Raw genomic sequence first — 16,766 nt, forward strand, 5'->3', positions numbered from 1 at the left:
AGAAGAAAACCAATAAGAATCTATATAATATTTTAATTCTGAAACTCATAATATTTTTCCATGTGAGCAAGTTTATAACATGTAAATATTTAAAATGCTGAAAAATATGGTCAATTGTACACATCTTGGTAAGTGAAAGAATTAAACATTATATATATATATAATCTACCCGAAAAAGGGGGAAAAGAATAATAACTAGAGACTTGGTATATTTAAGAATCTATATAATATTTTAATTCTGAAACTCATAATATTTTTCCATGTGAGCAAGTTTATAACATGTAAATATTTAAAATGCTGAAAAATATGGTCAATTGTACACATCTTGGTAAGTGAAAGAATTAAACATTATATATATATATAATCTACCCGAAAAAGGGGGAAAAGAATAATAACTAGAGACTTGGTATATTAGTTGACTCTTCATGACTACTAACTACAGAGTACCTGAGGCAGGTGAACTATAAGGGAAAAAAAAAGAAATTTAATTAGTGTTATGGTTAATATTGATTGTCAGTTTGATAAGGTCTAGAATCATCCATGAGGCATGCCTCCAGGCTCACCTGTGAGGGATTTTCTTGATTAGGTTAACTGAAATAGAGAAACCCACACTAAATGTGGGTGGCTTCTTTGGGAGGTGGCCCAGAAGTCCAAGGGAAAAGCCTTTGCTTTTCACCTGCTTCACACTGCCTCTGCTGGTGAGCACATTTACCCTACTGATGCTGCTGGAACTGCTGCTGCAGCTGCTATAGCTGCCACTGCCCCCATCCTTCGCTGACATCAGGACCCAGCCTCTTCAGCCTTGAAATGTGGACTGAAGACCAGTGGCTCTCCAGGAATCCCCAGGCTTTCAGCACCAGGTTAAAATTGAGGGGGCATCTGGCCTCATGGACTAACAGTTCTCAGTCTCACCAGTGTGAAGACAGCCATTTTTGGACTACCCAGACCGTAACATGTAAATCAATCTAATAAATCCCCTTTTAATATAGATTCAGTCTATGAGTTCTGTTCTTCTAGAGGACCCTGACTAATACAGTCAGCTTACAGTTCTGAAATGTCAAGGGCAAGGCACCAGTACTGGCTGAGCTCTGGTGGGGACCTCATGATAAATGACAAATGGCATCAGCACAGCCGGGGGATATGTGGACAGAAGAGATCATCACCTCACAAAGCAGGAAGTCAACGAGGGGCTGGGGTCCCATAACTCCTTCCACAGGCATGGCCAGACTGACCTAACCTATGTATTGGCCAACTTTGTGCACTACAATGAAAATATCTGAGACAGGCTACTTTTTAAGGAAAGGTGGTAGTGGTGGATGTTATTTAGCTCACAGATTGGGAGGTCCAAAGACCAAGATCAGCAGCCCCCCCCCATTGGTCCCTGGTGAGAATGGCAGGTGGCAGTGGTAGGAAGACATGCTTGCAAAGCACATGGGCACATCATAAGCCTAGAACAGAGACAGAGAGGCTGGGCTCCAACAATGGCCTTCAAAGCCATGTTTCCAATGACCTAAGACCTTTCTGTGAGAGTCCTACCTCTTAAAGATCCAGACACCCTGGGGCCAACCTTTTCCATATGGACATTCAGGGAACCTTCACCCAGTCCATAGCAGGATTCTTACTGCATTGTGACTGGAGGAGGAAGAAAAGAATGTACATGGTTGCATGTAAGTTTGCTGGCTTAGTGATGAGTGGCAGAGGGGAGTTCCTCAGTTGATGCTTCCTTTTTTTCTGTGACATGGAATATTAGAGTGAAGGAAGAGATGTCCGAATTAAAGATGGGAAAAGGAGAAGGTCTGCACCACTTTGTAGCCCAAAAGCCCAACTTTGCTTTCCAGGTAAACAACAGATCTCTGACTGAATAAGCATCAGGAACTTACAATGCCATCGATGTACACAAATTTATACTTTCTATAGTAATGTTTCATAACCCAGATATGAAAGAAGTAGATACCTACCTGCCTTGATTCAGAGTTTTGGATTAGAGAGAAAAGAAAAAGAAAGGAAAAGAAGGACGGAAGGAAGGAAGGGAAGAGAAGGAAGAGCTCGAGAACATGAGGGTGAGGCAAAAGGTGTACCAAGAAATCTCATTTGTGGGGCTCAAGAGTTGGCTCAGAAGTTAAAAGCACTGACTGCTCTTGCAGAGGACCCAGGTTCAACTTCTAGCATCCACATGGTGGCCATCCATAACTCTAGTTCCAGGGGAATTTGACACCCTCTTCTGACCTCCGCTGGCATTGCATGACATGAGTGCACTTACATACATGCAGTCAATGCACTCATACACATAAAGTAAAAATAATGAAATTTTTAAAAAAGAAATCTTTGTATAGAGAAGGAAATGAAAACAAAAGACTAGCAAAGATGGGACGGAACAGAAATGGAGCATCTGAGTGGTGAAGACAGATATCTGGAGGCTGCTTAGGATGTCAAGCATGTGATTGCACTGTGTTAGATGTTGATCTGTATGGAGAATGGTCCATGGTTAGTCATGTTTGCAGTTTTTAATGGGTGAGTTTAATGAGTATATAGCAAGCAGCAATACAAGAATACAGCAACAAGCAACAAATAGATAGTAGAGCATCAGATCGGACACTTACACTGTTCAGCAGAAACCCACTGGGGAATCTCTGAAAGGAAACCATCAGTTGACTGACAAAGAGGGGCTCAGGCAGAACGTCTTCTCCTGGGTGAGACTTCAGATTCACCGATCTCATTGCAGATATTTTCATGTCATGGGCTAAGCAGTCACTGAGCCTTTTGCTTTCGGAAGGTACCTGGGAATGACTGATCTCCCAGCTGTGTTCAAGGACACAATGTTTTTATTTCATTTACTCTCCAGTTCTCAAAGGCATGGTATTTTCATGCTTTGGCTGTTGTACAATTCTCCATTCCAGTTCTCACAGGCAAGGGAAGGGGAAACCTGTGCCCAGACAAGGAGTCTTGGAGGACACTTTAAGATCAACATGCTTGGGTCTTGGGGGCTCAACCCTCCCTCTATAGCCAGCTTCTCAGCTTAAACAGAACATGACAATTTATAATAATTATAAATATACAAATTGTAATATACAATAATGTAGAGTACAATATACAATAATGTAGATTACATTAATTACAGTAATGCATATAATTACAATAATGTAGATTATAGATGTGGAGTTGCTGCAGATGGTGACAACATCTGGAGTCTGCTCTTGGAGGGATAAAGTAGAATGTGGTGAAGGTCACCAGAGATGAAGAGGCTAAGATGCCAAAGGGGAATTTAGGTAGACATGGTGCTCACTGAAGACTGTGGGAGTTGAGAAAAAGACAGAGATACTCGGCACCTAAGGAACACTCTATATGCTGGGAGTGACGAGGTGACTAATGAGGAGGTGGCTAAATGACAGAGGGGGGAGAAGTATGTGATAAATGCCCCTCATATTCCAGAAGAACAGAAGCAGTTCAAGAACAATGGTTTGGGCCTGTCCATCAAGCCCACATAGCATTTCAGAAGGTAGACTAGAAACGATTGGCTGAAGGCAAAACACAGGTGAACCCGGATGATCAGGATAAGCTATAGAAGTGCCTGGAAGAATAGTATGAGAAAATGGGGCATGCTAGGTTAAACTGACTATAAGGTTTTTAAGAATTTTCCATAGAAACACCTTGATATTGGGTAGTAGGCAGTATTGGTGACCTATGTGCCCAGATTGGCTCTAAAAGATTCTAAGTTTTTATGTTACTCCTTGATATGAGAATCAAATAGTAGAAAGACAAATGCCTTACATGGAGTGAGTCATCCACATACTGTTCAGAGAAGCATAGGATCCCTTGGCAGAGCCATATCCAGAGCCTTGTGACCATGACTTCTGGATGATCCTCCTGGCTAATACTGTCAAGCAGATAGTTCATCAGCTTTCATAAATGGCTCAACCTGTCATCAGGAGAGAAATCTTTAGAAAACTGGTTGAGACATAAATTGGCTCAATGCAATTTGCTCTGAAAAAAGTCTTTCTATGATAATATAATGATGCCATAATTGTAATTAAGATGTTTTAATATACAAAATATTTCTGGGATCAAACTGATCTGTACCCTAGGTGCTTAATAAATATTTGTTGAACTGAAAGATAGTAACAAGCTTCTCATGTGCTTTCCAGCAGGGGAAAGGCAAATGTTGGCTCCATAGTTTTTAGTCCTGATTGTTTCTCTTCTCACTCTAGACTAACAAATTGAGATTTCACTTTACCCATTGGCCTCTTGTACACTAGGTTAGCACAAGCCTCCTCCCCTGGGTGTGATCAAACTTTGGGCATCCTAACAAAATAAAGTTTGTGGACTTGCAAAATTGAAGAATAAGCCTTGGAAAAAGTGAACTGCAGCAATGTCATCCTGAGGCCAGCCTGAGCAGCCCAGCTGGCCTCTCCCCATGACATTTCTAGATTGATTGTTTAGAATAGTAACTCTATTTAAATCTATTTGACTCTACAATAAAAATCTTGGAGGCCATGGTTTGTTAGCAAAATGTTGTTGTAATCAGAGTTAATATGAGAGAATGGAGTAATTTATTGGATCATGTTAATAAAATGTACTGGCCTGAACACATCTCCTAACTCCAGAGTCCAGCATGCTGTTACTAACAGTGGACAGTCCAGCAATGACAGGTAGTGACCTAGTAACAGACTGTTCTAAGGCTACAGCAAGTGAAGACTAAAATGCTTGCTGACATAAAATGAAGCAAAGTAAACTCTTTTAAAAATGTTTTTGTTTGCATTTTATTATGCTGTATTATTTTCATATATTGAACCAGGATTGCACATTTCTCTGTCTTTTGTGCTGCTCATAGTAGACTTTTTCTACAGCTCTGAAGTTAGGCATAATTATTTGTAAAAACAGACTTTCCCCCCAACACAACAAATATTCCAATAGTAATTACTGCTCATTATTTTGTTACTGTCCACCCACAAAAAGTTGGCTTATTAACCAGTTCAAGAAAAATGTCATTTCTTGCTAGATTTCACCTGAAGCAAACGGGTTTCTGGCCCATGAGATTTCAATAAGCTTTCCTTACAATTTGCCAATTTCCACAACAGCAAAGCAAAGTATGTGAAAGAAAAGTCACAGCCCACACATGACCCATCCTTTAACTGCCGGGCTGGTCATCAAACACCCCTTTTACTTAGGTGAGTGAGGATGTACTAAGACTTAAAGGCAAAACTTGAGGAGACTTTGGATAAACTTGTGCTTGCAGCAGGCCACTTCTACTATATGCTGGGTGGATCACAGGATAAAACCTGGTTCTGAAATAGGAAGGAGCTTATAACAACAATTTCTCGAGGGAGAACCTCTAAGAAGCTCCTTCATGAGCAGAAACAGCAAAGGCCCTGTGGAAGCCAGGGTGGCACTTGCTGAGGAGGGGGTTTGTATCTGGGTACATTAGGAAAAGAAACCGGTTTTGTAACTAAAAACCTGAAAATGATTGCCCAAATCCAGATATTTTACTTTGAAGAGAGAGCATGAATAAAAGATGATTGAAATTTCAGATTAATGTTTAAATTTTTGATGGTGCTTTAGAGAGAAACATGAAGACCAGTTCAGTAAGACACCCAAGGGAATTGTTAGAGAAGGTGACAACTAATAAAAAGAATGAAACAAACAAAATGTCCTTAAGAGAAGCTGTTGTTCCTTCCTGCCTCTTCCCTTTTCCTCCTACTTTCTCCACCTCTTTTTCTTTCTCTTCTTTTTGATATAGGGTCTAACATAGACCAGGCTAGCCTTGAATTCTTTATGTAGGCAAGTCTGTGCTTAGAACTCCTGATACCCCTGCTTCTGCCTCCCTTAGTGTTGGGTTTATAGGCATGTACCACCAAATCAGCTAAGCTAAAAATCTGAATGCTTCTGCCAACTTAATATTTAATAGCATCAGTTGGGCTCTCAGAAAGAAACATTTTATGAAAGTTTCAATTGCTATTTGTTCTAAAATATAGTTTTTAACTGCAGGCAGGATTATAGACTCAGAAGTGAAAAATAACAAGTTGAGAAAAATAAATCTCAGAAGTATTTTGTGAGGGCAGAAGAGGTCAGGTGAACTGGGTTGTGACAGCCTTTGAATGAACAAAAAGAACATTTCAAAGCATGCCCCTGGAGCCTCCCAGCAGTGATAATGCCCAAGGGAGAGTGGAGATGCAGCTTCCCTTACGAGCAAGTTAAAGGGTACCAAAGATGGGGGGCACTGAGAGGAGCTGCCATCAGAAATGGCAGTGTTTAGTGCAGTCAAAACAAGAGCCGGATTATAGTGATATTGAAAAATCTATTTTTAGTGAATTAGAGTGCTCTAAAAAGGCTACGAGTCAAGTTTTATATCATTTAAATATCTTATTTCTGCAGGACCTCAAATTTAAAACTTCGCAAAAATATCATGCATAAATGAACTCCATCGATGGTGCTTCATAACCATAGCTAAATAGATACATCCCTGGGAATATTTTATAATTGAGAATGTTTTTTTCAGCTTTCCAAGGACTAAATAACAGAGCAGGCGTCTTAAAAGGCCACACTACCAGATTTCTTTTGAAGTTCAACACTTTGAAAATGCTAGAAGTCCTAATTCAAAGGAACATATGTTCATGTATTATTTTTTTAACTAAAATAGAACAGTTGTTTGAAAAACACCACCAGCCACTGTGGTAGATGTAGATGGATAATAGACGTTCAAATGATGAAAGACACAAAGTTGTTAGACCTTTTCTGTAAAGGTCAGGGTTCCTGGATGTTCGTGTAGATGACATTCTAGATTCTCTCGCCCTTTGGCTTCTACAGGCAAACACAGTTGATACTGCAGTCTTGCTCTTTGAAAGAAATTCACAATTCAGAGACAAAATAAAACTGCAGGCCACTTTCCTGGGAAGAATCGCTCATGTAGTAACATGAGTAAAGTCCACTGACTGACCAAATGGTTCCAGTGGAGATGTCTGACCCTAGTAAATGATTTTACTATTCCCTGTGAAGTATGCTCAAGCTCTTATTGGGAGGCAGAGGTGGCTAATCTTGACTTTTATGATTCTTATGTAAATTTATAAACATTATCTCTCAATCTTAAACTATTCCTTGGAGGGCAAGCTCAGAAGGACAGCAGACTTCTTGACTAAGCATTCCACAAGAATGAATTTTATCATCTTCCCAAGGGCTTTATAAATCACAGACACAAATTACATTAAAGTAGAAATTTTCAATAGATGACACAAGAGTAAAGTAAATATTTGGAATAAAAAATGTATTAATACAGGACTGTAGATATAGTTTAGTTGGTGTACTGCTACCCTAGCATGCATGAAATCCTGGGTTCCATCCCTAATGCCACATAAACTGGACCTGGTGGTACATGACTGTAGACTCAACAGTTTGGAGATAGAAGCAAGAAAGTCAGGAATTCAAGGTTATTCTCAGCTACATAGTGAGTTTGAGGCCAGCCTGGGCTATAGGAGATCCTGTGTCAAAAAAAATGTGTATAGCTGGGTTACTAAATATGACACATTTTCAGTTCCACCAGCTATTATACAAAAGTTAGGCTTGAAATTTGGTGAGCATATTTCCATTTTACCTAATGCTGCTCATTTGTTTCAACTAATCAGAAGGCGCTGCACATTTTAACATTTTTATTGTACTGACTTATTGACTGGGGGGCATACCACTGAGCACGTGTGGAGGTTAGAGGACAACTTGTGGAAGTTGGTTCTCTCCTTCCCTCATGTGGTTCACAAGGACTGAATTCAGGCCATCAGCCTTGGCTGCAAGTGCCTTTACCCACCTAGTTATCCACTGGCCCACATTTTAATATTTTTTAATACATAGCTTCAAAATACACTGAAATTCTGTTTAGAAAATGTTAAGGGAGTTAGAAAATGCTGTACGTATGATACGAGATTTTGTGGACTACATAAGCTGTTATCAACCACAAAAATTAAATAATGAAAGAAAGTGTTTTCAAACATCCACATACCATAGTGAGTTCAGGTACAGGCTCTGGTGCTAGTCACTTGACTTGGAAAGCCACCTCCTTTACTTGCTGTTTGGGTAAGTTACTTATTCTCTGTGCCCCAGGGTTCTCTCCTGCAAATTAGATAGTAATAGCCCCCTCTCCAGGGGTTACTGTTGAGAATTAAATAAATCAGTATTTTTAAAGTGCATAATATAATGCTGAGCATGCAATACATAATTTAAATATATGAAAGATTAGGGGACAAATCTCATACCTTCCTCTAGGGAATAGATAAAAATCATGTTTGAAATCAGCTGGGTATTAGCTACCAAAGTTGGATTTAGCAAACTCCTAAGTATTTAAAGAAAAAGGGCCCTGACAATTTTGCTTAGAGTAAGCAAAACCTAGAAATAACCCACATGTCTACCTGCAGTAGAATAGATAACCAGTCATATATATTTCCATTGGATGCTATTCAGTAATGAAGAGGAGTGAAGAATAAACCACAGCAGAGGCAATGTGGCTGAATCTACAAATGGCAGCAAGCAAAGGATGAAGGCACACAAGAGTGCAGACAGCATGAGGCTGCTAGCATCACAGAAAGTTCAAAAGGAAGCAAAGCCAGAATACGTGGAATGTAAAAATACGCAGTAAGGTATAAGGAGAAATAAATAACTACCACAAAAGCCAAGCTCTGTATTCTCTCAGGAGACAAGAGGGCTGTAAGTGAGAAACTCTGTGTGTGTGTGTTCATTCATCCTAGAATGAACCCTGATGGCTCTATTTTACCTAGAAGCTTTTAGGAGTGTTTATTTTATAATTATGTGCTGTTATATGAAGGAATTTTCTGCACTTTTCTTGTATGTGTGTTATGTTTCACAATGAAAAAAAAATTAGAACAGCTATAAACAAACTTTTGTTTACACAAAATTAACCACATCAGTAACATCCTATCCTGTTGCATGCTCTGGTTTCAGTTCCTTTGTTAGAATAGTTCCCTATGAGACATGCAGTGAGTGAATTTCATGTGCTTGCTCTCTCCTTAGTTTGGAATCCTTCCTATTTTTTTCTTTTTCAAATTAGCCAAAACCATTAATCCATCAGACATGGTAGGTAGCTCATGCCTCTAATCCCAGTACTTGGGAGGTGGAGGCAGGAGGATTATCATGAGTTTGAGGCCAATTTGGGCTACAGAGTATGACCCTGTCTTAAAATATAAACAAATAAAAACAAAACAAAAAAACCCTACTAATCCATCAGTGGTTAGACTAACAAAACCTTGGCTTTAAACCCAGCTTTTATTTTTGAAATGTGGAAGAAAATGTTCGTTGTCTTTACTAGAACTTTTCTTTAAGATCACACACAAAAATTGTATTTCATTTTTGAAACACAGTCTAGTAAATACCACATTGAAACAGAATCTATCAAATACCATAAAGTGGAACATATTAAAAACATCTGTGCTTTTAGTTTAACCTTAAACTTCCCACACTGTGTAACTTGTCCTAATACTTGGGACTCCATGTTTAGCCAAACTTTCTGTGCATATTTTCAAGGTCTTTGCTGACAAAGGAATGTAGGGCTTCCCCTCCACCCCCAGATTTGTATTCAATGTAGTGTTTCAGACATTTTTATTTTATCTTGGCAAGAAGAAAATGATTTCTCTAATAGTATGTTGTTTTCTGACTTTTCATTTTAAACAGCTTAGAATAGCCTTTTTAGTATTTATTATTTAGAGACTTTTCTTTCAAGTATTGCTTTGAATAACATATTTACATATGCTGGAAACATTCTTGGGTTTTGTCTTTATGTTTTGATATTTAGTTTTAAATAATTAGTTAATTGTGACTGATTCCAAATATCATTATTAATTATCATACACACTTAGGGTAAAGTCAATGTTAGTAAAAGTTTATTTGGGGCTGATGAGATGGCTCTGTGGGTAAAGGCATTTGCTAGCAAGCCTGATGACCTAAGTTCAATGCTCAGGCCTCACATGGTGGAAGAGAGAAAACTGACTCTTGCAAGTTGTTCTCTGACCTCTACACAAGGCATGTGTGTACACCCAACCACTACCACTAAATAAATAGATGCAATTTTTTAACTGGATGTAAATTCATACTTAAAATAGTGTTTTCTAATAACAATTGCTATAGCCAGTTTTTTTCTCAGATCTTATTAGTCATTAGGTTTTTCTAATTTTTTTTTAAAGATTTATTTTGAGCTGGGCATGGTGGCATGTAACTTTAATCCCAGCACTCAGGAGGCAGAGGCAGGTGGATCTTTGCGGGGGCCAGCTTAGCCAGTTCCAGGCCAGTTGGGGCTACAGGGAGACCCCATCTCAAAAAAAAAGATTTATTTTATTTTTAATTATGTGTATGCATATTTGTGTAGGTACTACAAGTGAGTGCAGGTGACTGAGCCAGAGGCACTGGATCCCCCTAGTGCTGGAGTTACAGGCAATTGTGCCAACTTGGATGCTGGGAACCAACTCAGGTCCTCTGCAAATATTTGCTTTTAATCCTAAGCCATCTCTCTGGCTCTTTTTTTTTTGTTTGTTTGTTTTGTTTTATTTCTTAACCTTACTGTGGCTCTCAATTTGTCAGAAATGTCAGCCTTGCCAGTTGTGTGTGTCCATTTATTAATTTTTAATGCTATTTCTATTGGTCCATAAGTTAATTTAAAGACCACCCTCCTCCCCTTGCCTAGATACTAAAGCTGAAAAATGAGGATACGTTGAAAGGCAATGCAAGTGCTTGCCTTGCCTGCCTGGCCTGCCCTTCCCTCCCAGCAGCCCAGGCACAGGGGATCAAGGATCCCTCCCCAAGAAGGGGAGCCAGTGCCTGTCACCTCACTCAATATTAGTGCAACCTTATTTCTCTCCTTTTGGAGACGTGTGGAAAAATACATGTATTTGTGAACTGAACTTTTTACTAAAAATGAACATGAAACTCTAGTATTTAAAGGAAAAGCAGCAGGAAGACTGTTCGGATGAACTTTAATAAGATGGAGCAGCAGAGTGCAAACCTCTGCTTACTTGGCATCTTTCTCTGCTACCTCCCGAGGCAAGATTGGTGTTTCCTCCTTGAAACACAAATGGAACATTTTGTGCCAAATCTAGTTCTCCAGTCCTGCTCTTACCTGCATTTGCCTCTTTTCTAGTCATTTGGGAACCAGCATGGTTTTCAAAAGCTTACCAGCTTTATATCAATATTTACAAACTGAGGACTGCGGACATGTAATATGTTATATGTTATTTTCAAATAAAAACTTCCTAACAGAGTGAATATGGAAAAAGACATTTCAGCCATTAAGAAAAAAATAAAACAAATATTGTTTGGGTTAGACACCCTTCCTACACCTTCCTGTGACCTTGAGGCTGGGGACACATGGTAATCCAACTGGTTATAATTTGTTTAAATTCACCATATAAAAACAATATTTTTTAAATGTTGCTAATAAAAACTACACATATACAAATTGAATGAAAATTCAAAGAGAAATAACTAATTATCTTAAGATAATTATGGAAAGTACCTTTAAAATATCAGGAAATGGACCATCTGTGATATTCTATTAGCCAACGTAAGTAACAGTAGCAACTATAATAATTGACTTCAAAATGTCTGGCTAAACGCAATAAAGATCTATTTCTCACTCATATCATAGTACCAACTCATGCTGGGAAGAGGCTCCGCTTCAACCAGCTAGACTGCAGTGTCAAAGTCTTCAGACACTGGGCTTCAAGGCTGATCTAGCTTCATCAGGTTGGTAGATGGATGGAAGTTCCAGGATAAAGTGAGAGTATAGCATACCTTTTTTTTTTCTCTTTTAGATTTTATATATTTTAAGATAAGTTCTCATTTTTTTATTTTTACATTAAAAAATATATATTATTTATACCCTGGCATTGTGGCTCATAACTTTAGTCCCTGTACTTGGGAGGAAGAGGCAGGCAGATGTCTGTCAGATGGAGGCCACCCTGGTCTACATAAAGAGGTCCAGGCCAGCCAGGGCTACAGTGAGACTTTGTTTCAATAAATAAATAAATAATAACATAGAAACATTTTAATGTTCATACATGCATATGTTTGACTCAAACCCACGCCCCCATTCCCATTCTCTCCCTTCCAGTTCCTCCCCATCCCCTACCACCACTTTTCCCACTCAACTTAGGTTCATATCCCTGAAAAAAACTGACGCTCCCTCTCCCCAGCAGCCATCAATTACCCATAGCTCTTCAGCTAAGAGTGGAACTTCATAAACCCCTCCTCTAGCCATACTGGAATTTGGGCTTCTTGATTTTGTGCAGTCTTGTATGTATAGTTCCAGTCATTGTGAATTCATGTGTGCTACTGCACTATCGTGTCCAGCATACTGCTTCACTGCAGACATCTACTCCCCTGGTTCTTGTAATCTTTCTGACCCTCTTCCATAATGATCCTTGAGCCTTAGGGGAAAGGAGTGTGAAACAGATGTCCCATTTACAGCTTAGCACTCCACAGTCTCTTACTCTCTACACATTGACTGGTTGTGGGTCTCTGTACTGCAAAAAGCTTCTGTGAGGAGGGTTGAGAGATAGAGTAAGATGTGAGTATAAAGATAGCTTCTGTGAGGAGGGTTGAGAGATAGAGTAAGATGTGAGTATAAAGATAAGAACTTATTACTTTGTATATTTAGCAAAATAACAGTACTAGGTTCTCCCCTAGGGTCTATGACCTAGCCAGTCACTGGTTTTTGGCCCAGTTAATGGCACCATGGATTCCATCTTGTGGAATGGGCTTTAAATCCAATCAGAAAGTGGTTGGTTACTCCTGTAACATTTGTGCCACTATTATACCAGTGAGCATATCTTGCAGGCCAGTTATTATTATAGCTTTTAGGGTTCACAGTAGGGTAAGATTGTTGGTGACTTTTTCTTCCTGATAGTATACCTAGAATCCTTCAGCACTATGAAAGCTAGCCAGCAAAAATGAAACTTCCAAGTCAGCACCAGCTTAATTTCTTCAAGTTGTGATGACTCAGGTATGTGGTGTCTTCAGCAAAAAAGTTTTACCATCAAGTTCTGGATGGCGTTCAAGACCAATGACAATAGCCTGTAATGTCTGAGGTATGGGTCTATGGGATCCCAGTAGCCAACTACTGGAAAAGAACTAATCCATACTTAGCAGTGGATTTTTATTTGATAGCCTATGGGGGAGGCATTTCCCCTTCCCAATAATAAGGGGCATACCTTTTCTTACTGCTCAGCAAGATTACACTCATTAGTGAGAATGAATTACGTTGCCTAACCTATATGCAAAAAGTTTAGAAAATTCAATTATTTATCTTGGAGGAGAAACTGGGTTTGGTGATTGTGCTGGATAGCTTTAGTGTCAATTTGACACACCTGGGTTGAGGGAGCCTCAATCGGGAAATTGCCTCTATTGGACTGGCCTGTGGCCATGTCTGAGGGGCACCTTCTTGATGAGTGATGTGGGAGGCCCAGCCCACTGTGGGTGGTGCCACCCTTGGGCAGGTGGGCCTGTGTTGCATAAGAAAGCAGGCTGAGCAGGGGCCAGGAGAGCAAGCCTGTAAGCAGCGTTCCTCCATGGCCTGTGCTCCAGCTCCTGCCTCCAGGTTCCTGCCCTGAGTTCCCACCTTGGGCTCCCTGATGAACTGCGTGCAACCTGGGAGATGTAAGACAAATAAACCCTTTTCTCCCCAAGTTGGTACTGGTCAGAGTGTTTTGTCACAGCAATGAAGAACAGACTAAGACAGTGATGATCTAGCCAAGCTGTGTCCTATACAGAGTGGGGTATAACTGTAGTTGTTAAGGTCAGAACCTGGGCCCTGTGGCAGCCCTAACAACATAGGCTCTGATTCCTGTCTCAAAAATTAAACAGATAACAATGAAAAATCAGAGAAAGGAGATTTAGTCACTGTGGCCACACTGGGAAGAAGAATAAAGAGGTAAAGTGATCCCCCCCACCCCTTGAGCTTTAGGTTTAAGTAGAGGGGAAGGGCAAGCATAACCAAGCAGTTTTGGTCAAGGTGAGCTCCCCACCATCATTACTGTCTCGGTTTCTGTCGCTCCTGCATGGTGGTCTCATAAACTGTCTGAACTGTGCAAAATTTCCTCAGTGACAAGTTCCTTCTCTGGCAGGGACCAGGCTTCAGCCTCTTCCTTCTCCCAGCAAGTGATTCCTGGGGAAATTCCTAGTCAAAGGGAGGGGCACAAGCATCTCTTTAGAATAGCTTCATTCTTGCCAGGGCAGAATTCTTACAAGGAGAGGTGGCCCTCCTAGGGGACCCAAATCTATAACCAGGCCAAACTTCACAGGAAATCTCTTGGAAAGCCTCCACCACTTTTTTTTTTTTTTTTTTTTTTCTGGCTTCGATATAGGAATCTACATGCCAGCATTAGCTTCATCTCTTGCTGTTCTTTGAACGGGCAGCCATTATTCATGTCGCTATACCTTTCCATGTGATTTGCATGAGATGTCCATCCAGTTTGTCTTAACATTCCTTTCCTTCCAATCAACCTTGTCTTTCTCCAAATCTAGCAAACTGTTCCTCATCATTTAAGAGCCTCTGTGAACTTCTCTCTGATGACACATCGCACAGAAGTATTCACTGAACTTTTAATATTTGTATTTTGTATATACCTTTACTATTGAATGTAGTAGCTTAAATCAGAATCATCAAGGAATCAGCACATTTCCAAAAGGAATAAGAATATTATGTTCAAAATCTCATGAAAATTGACAGCCTTGGCTTCTCAAGGGTACAGACTGAGTCCTGTGTGTCTTAGTGTCTTCCGTGTCTATCCAGTACTGGCCTGCCTCATACATTCAATAACTGACAAGAAAAAGAATACTTCTCCCTTTCTGCCATTTCCATTATCAAACAGTTGATGTTTCTGTTTGTTCTTGTATGCTTTGTATTGTGATTTAAAAAAATAAAAACCAGAAAAATTGCCATGTTAACTATGTTGTAATGTTTTAGTACAAGTCATGTGTGCAATGGGTTTTCATAACTTTTTCATCTTGCAGTACTGAAACTCTATGCCCTTGAACAACACCCCTTGCTCACTCCGGCCCTATAAACTCTGTCTCCTTACGTTCTGTTCCTAGGATCTTGATTTCTTTAGGTAACTTCTAAGTGGAATGGTCCTTTTACAATGGCTTTTTTCTCTTAACAGGATGCCCTTATGGTGTAAGATATGGCAGGCTTCCTTTCATTTACAAAAGCTGACTCCCAATTCATTGAGCAGGTCATAGTGATGAGTGTCTATGGTCTAGTTTCTATACCAGCCTGGGCGGTCCATAGTGACACATAAAGTATTTATATACCACATTTTCTTTATCTATTCATCCATTCTAGAGTCTTTGTATTTGATTTGTGGGTTATTGGAAGGGATTGATGGGAAAATATATTTTCTGTTGACCCAAGAGGAAAGGTAACAGTGCACACTAGAATTTTTCAGGATGATTAAGTTTCCAGAGACTAAAAGAAATTATACTTGGGTGCAAGGGGAAATTAATTTTTAAAAACACCAGTGACCTTCTGAACATGGCAGCAAATGCCACTGATTACAGCTATGCGGGAAGCTGAGGTAGGAAGATTGAAAGCTGGAGGCCAGCTTTTGCAACAGAGAGACTCATCTCAAAGAACTAAAAGTAATAACAATAACAATAATAATAATAATAATAAAATCAACGACCACATAGAGAATGCCTCCTCCTCTAGCCTATCTGTGTACAGGAAACCATTAAACTCTTTCAACTGAGCAAGGGTTCATAATAAAAAAAAAACCAGTGACATCCCAAGGCTCTTACCTCCTTCTTGGAGGCCTTTCAAACACCTCCTGTCTCACACACTCAAAATAGGTCTGTTGAGAAAAGAAAAAGCCCAATTTCAAAGTAGGGCAAAATAAAAGGATAAACAAAAACTCTTTTAAGAGTTTATGAGATGCTTGTGGGAAGTTTAATGTTTATAGAGGAGTAGCAGAACGAACCTGGCCTGTCCGAGTATTAGTTGTCCCTCATGATGATTTATACGGAGGTAGTTTGAGATCCTTTAAGGCCATCCACAAGCTGTACTTCTGCGTGTCACCATGAAAGAATCTAAAGTATCCGTGCATTAACATGATCCTTATTTTTCAGTTGGTCTGTGAGCCATTATTAAACAATGTAGCTGTGATGTGTACTCGAAAAAATATGTCCAAGTAAACTGGCATAACTTCCTTTTTAAAAAAAAAATGACAGTAAAAAAAAATCCCAGCACTTCCAATTCCGCAGTTTTGGCTAAAGCACACCAAATATAGCTTGCAACAGTAAATAACCTCTATGAAGCGACATCCGCAAATTAATTGGTGTGTGAACAAAGGACCTTTTCTGCAGCCGCATGAATGTTGCCTTTATTATTATTTTTTTCACTAGTACCATTTTGCAAAACAGCTGTAGCCCACGCTGACAAATGACGAGCTGGCAGCTAGGGTAAAGCGCTGTAGGTACAGGCGAGAGGGGGTTCGGGTGGGGACCCGCCGGCAGCACCCCAGCCTGGCCGCCCCTCCCCCGCCGGCGGCTCGGGTTACACCTTCCGAGTTGAGCAAACTTGCTGCAGGCGGATTGGCGGCCCGCAGCTCCGGGTCTCCGGCGTCCGATTCGTTCTTTACACTCCGCGGCGTCCCTGCTCGGCGCTCCTTTGTGTCCGGCGGCCCCCGCCAGGGCTCAGGGCCTCGGCGGGGACTCCCGGGGCGACACGTGCGGGGCCGGACGGCGGCGGGGCGGAGCCGCGGGAGGAGGCGCAGCGCGGCGGGGCC

General features: G+C 40.3%; 1 long non-coding RNA gene across 1 annotated transcript in view; it reads right to left on the minus strand.

The window, feature by feature from the left end:
• The window catches only part of LOC108490576, a 29,156-nt gene extending 12,396 nt beyond the window's left edge, over positions 1-16,760 (minus strand). Inside the window, exons 1-2 of the long non-coding RNA XR_001872327.2 lie at positions 15,960-16,760; positions 15,781-15,833 (exon numbers count right to left, since the gene is read on the minus strand). This is a non-coding gene — a long non-coding RNA (uncharacterized LOC108490576). The remainder of the gene's footprint in view (positions 1-15,780; positions 15,834-15,959) is intronic.
• Positions 16,761-16,766: the final 6 nt, after the last annotated feature.

Source organism: Nannospalax galili, unplaced genomic scaffold (genome assembly GCF_000622305.1).
Source record: "Nannospalax galili isolate Female #2095 unplaced genomic scaffold, S.galili_v1.0 scaffold393, whole genome shotgun sequence".
Taxonomy (NCBI): Eukaryota; Metazoa; Chordata; class Mammalia; order Rodentia; family Spalacidae; genus Nannospalax; species Nannospalax galili.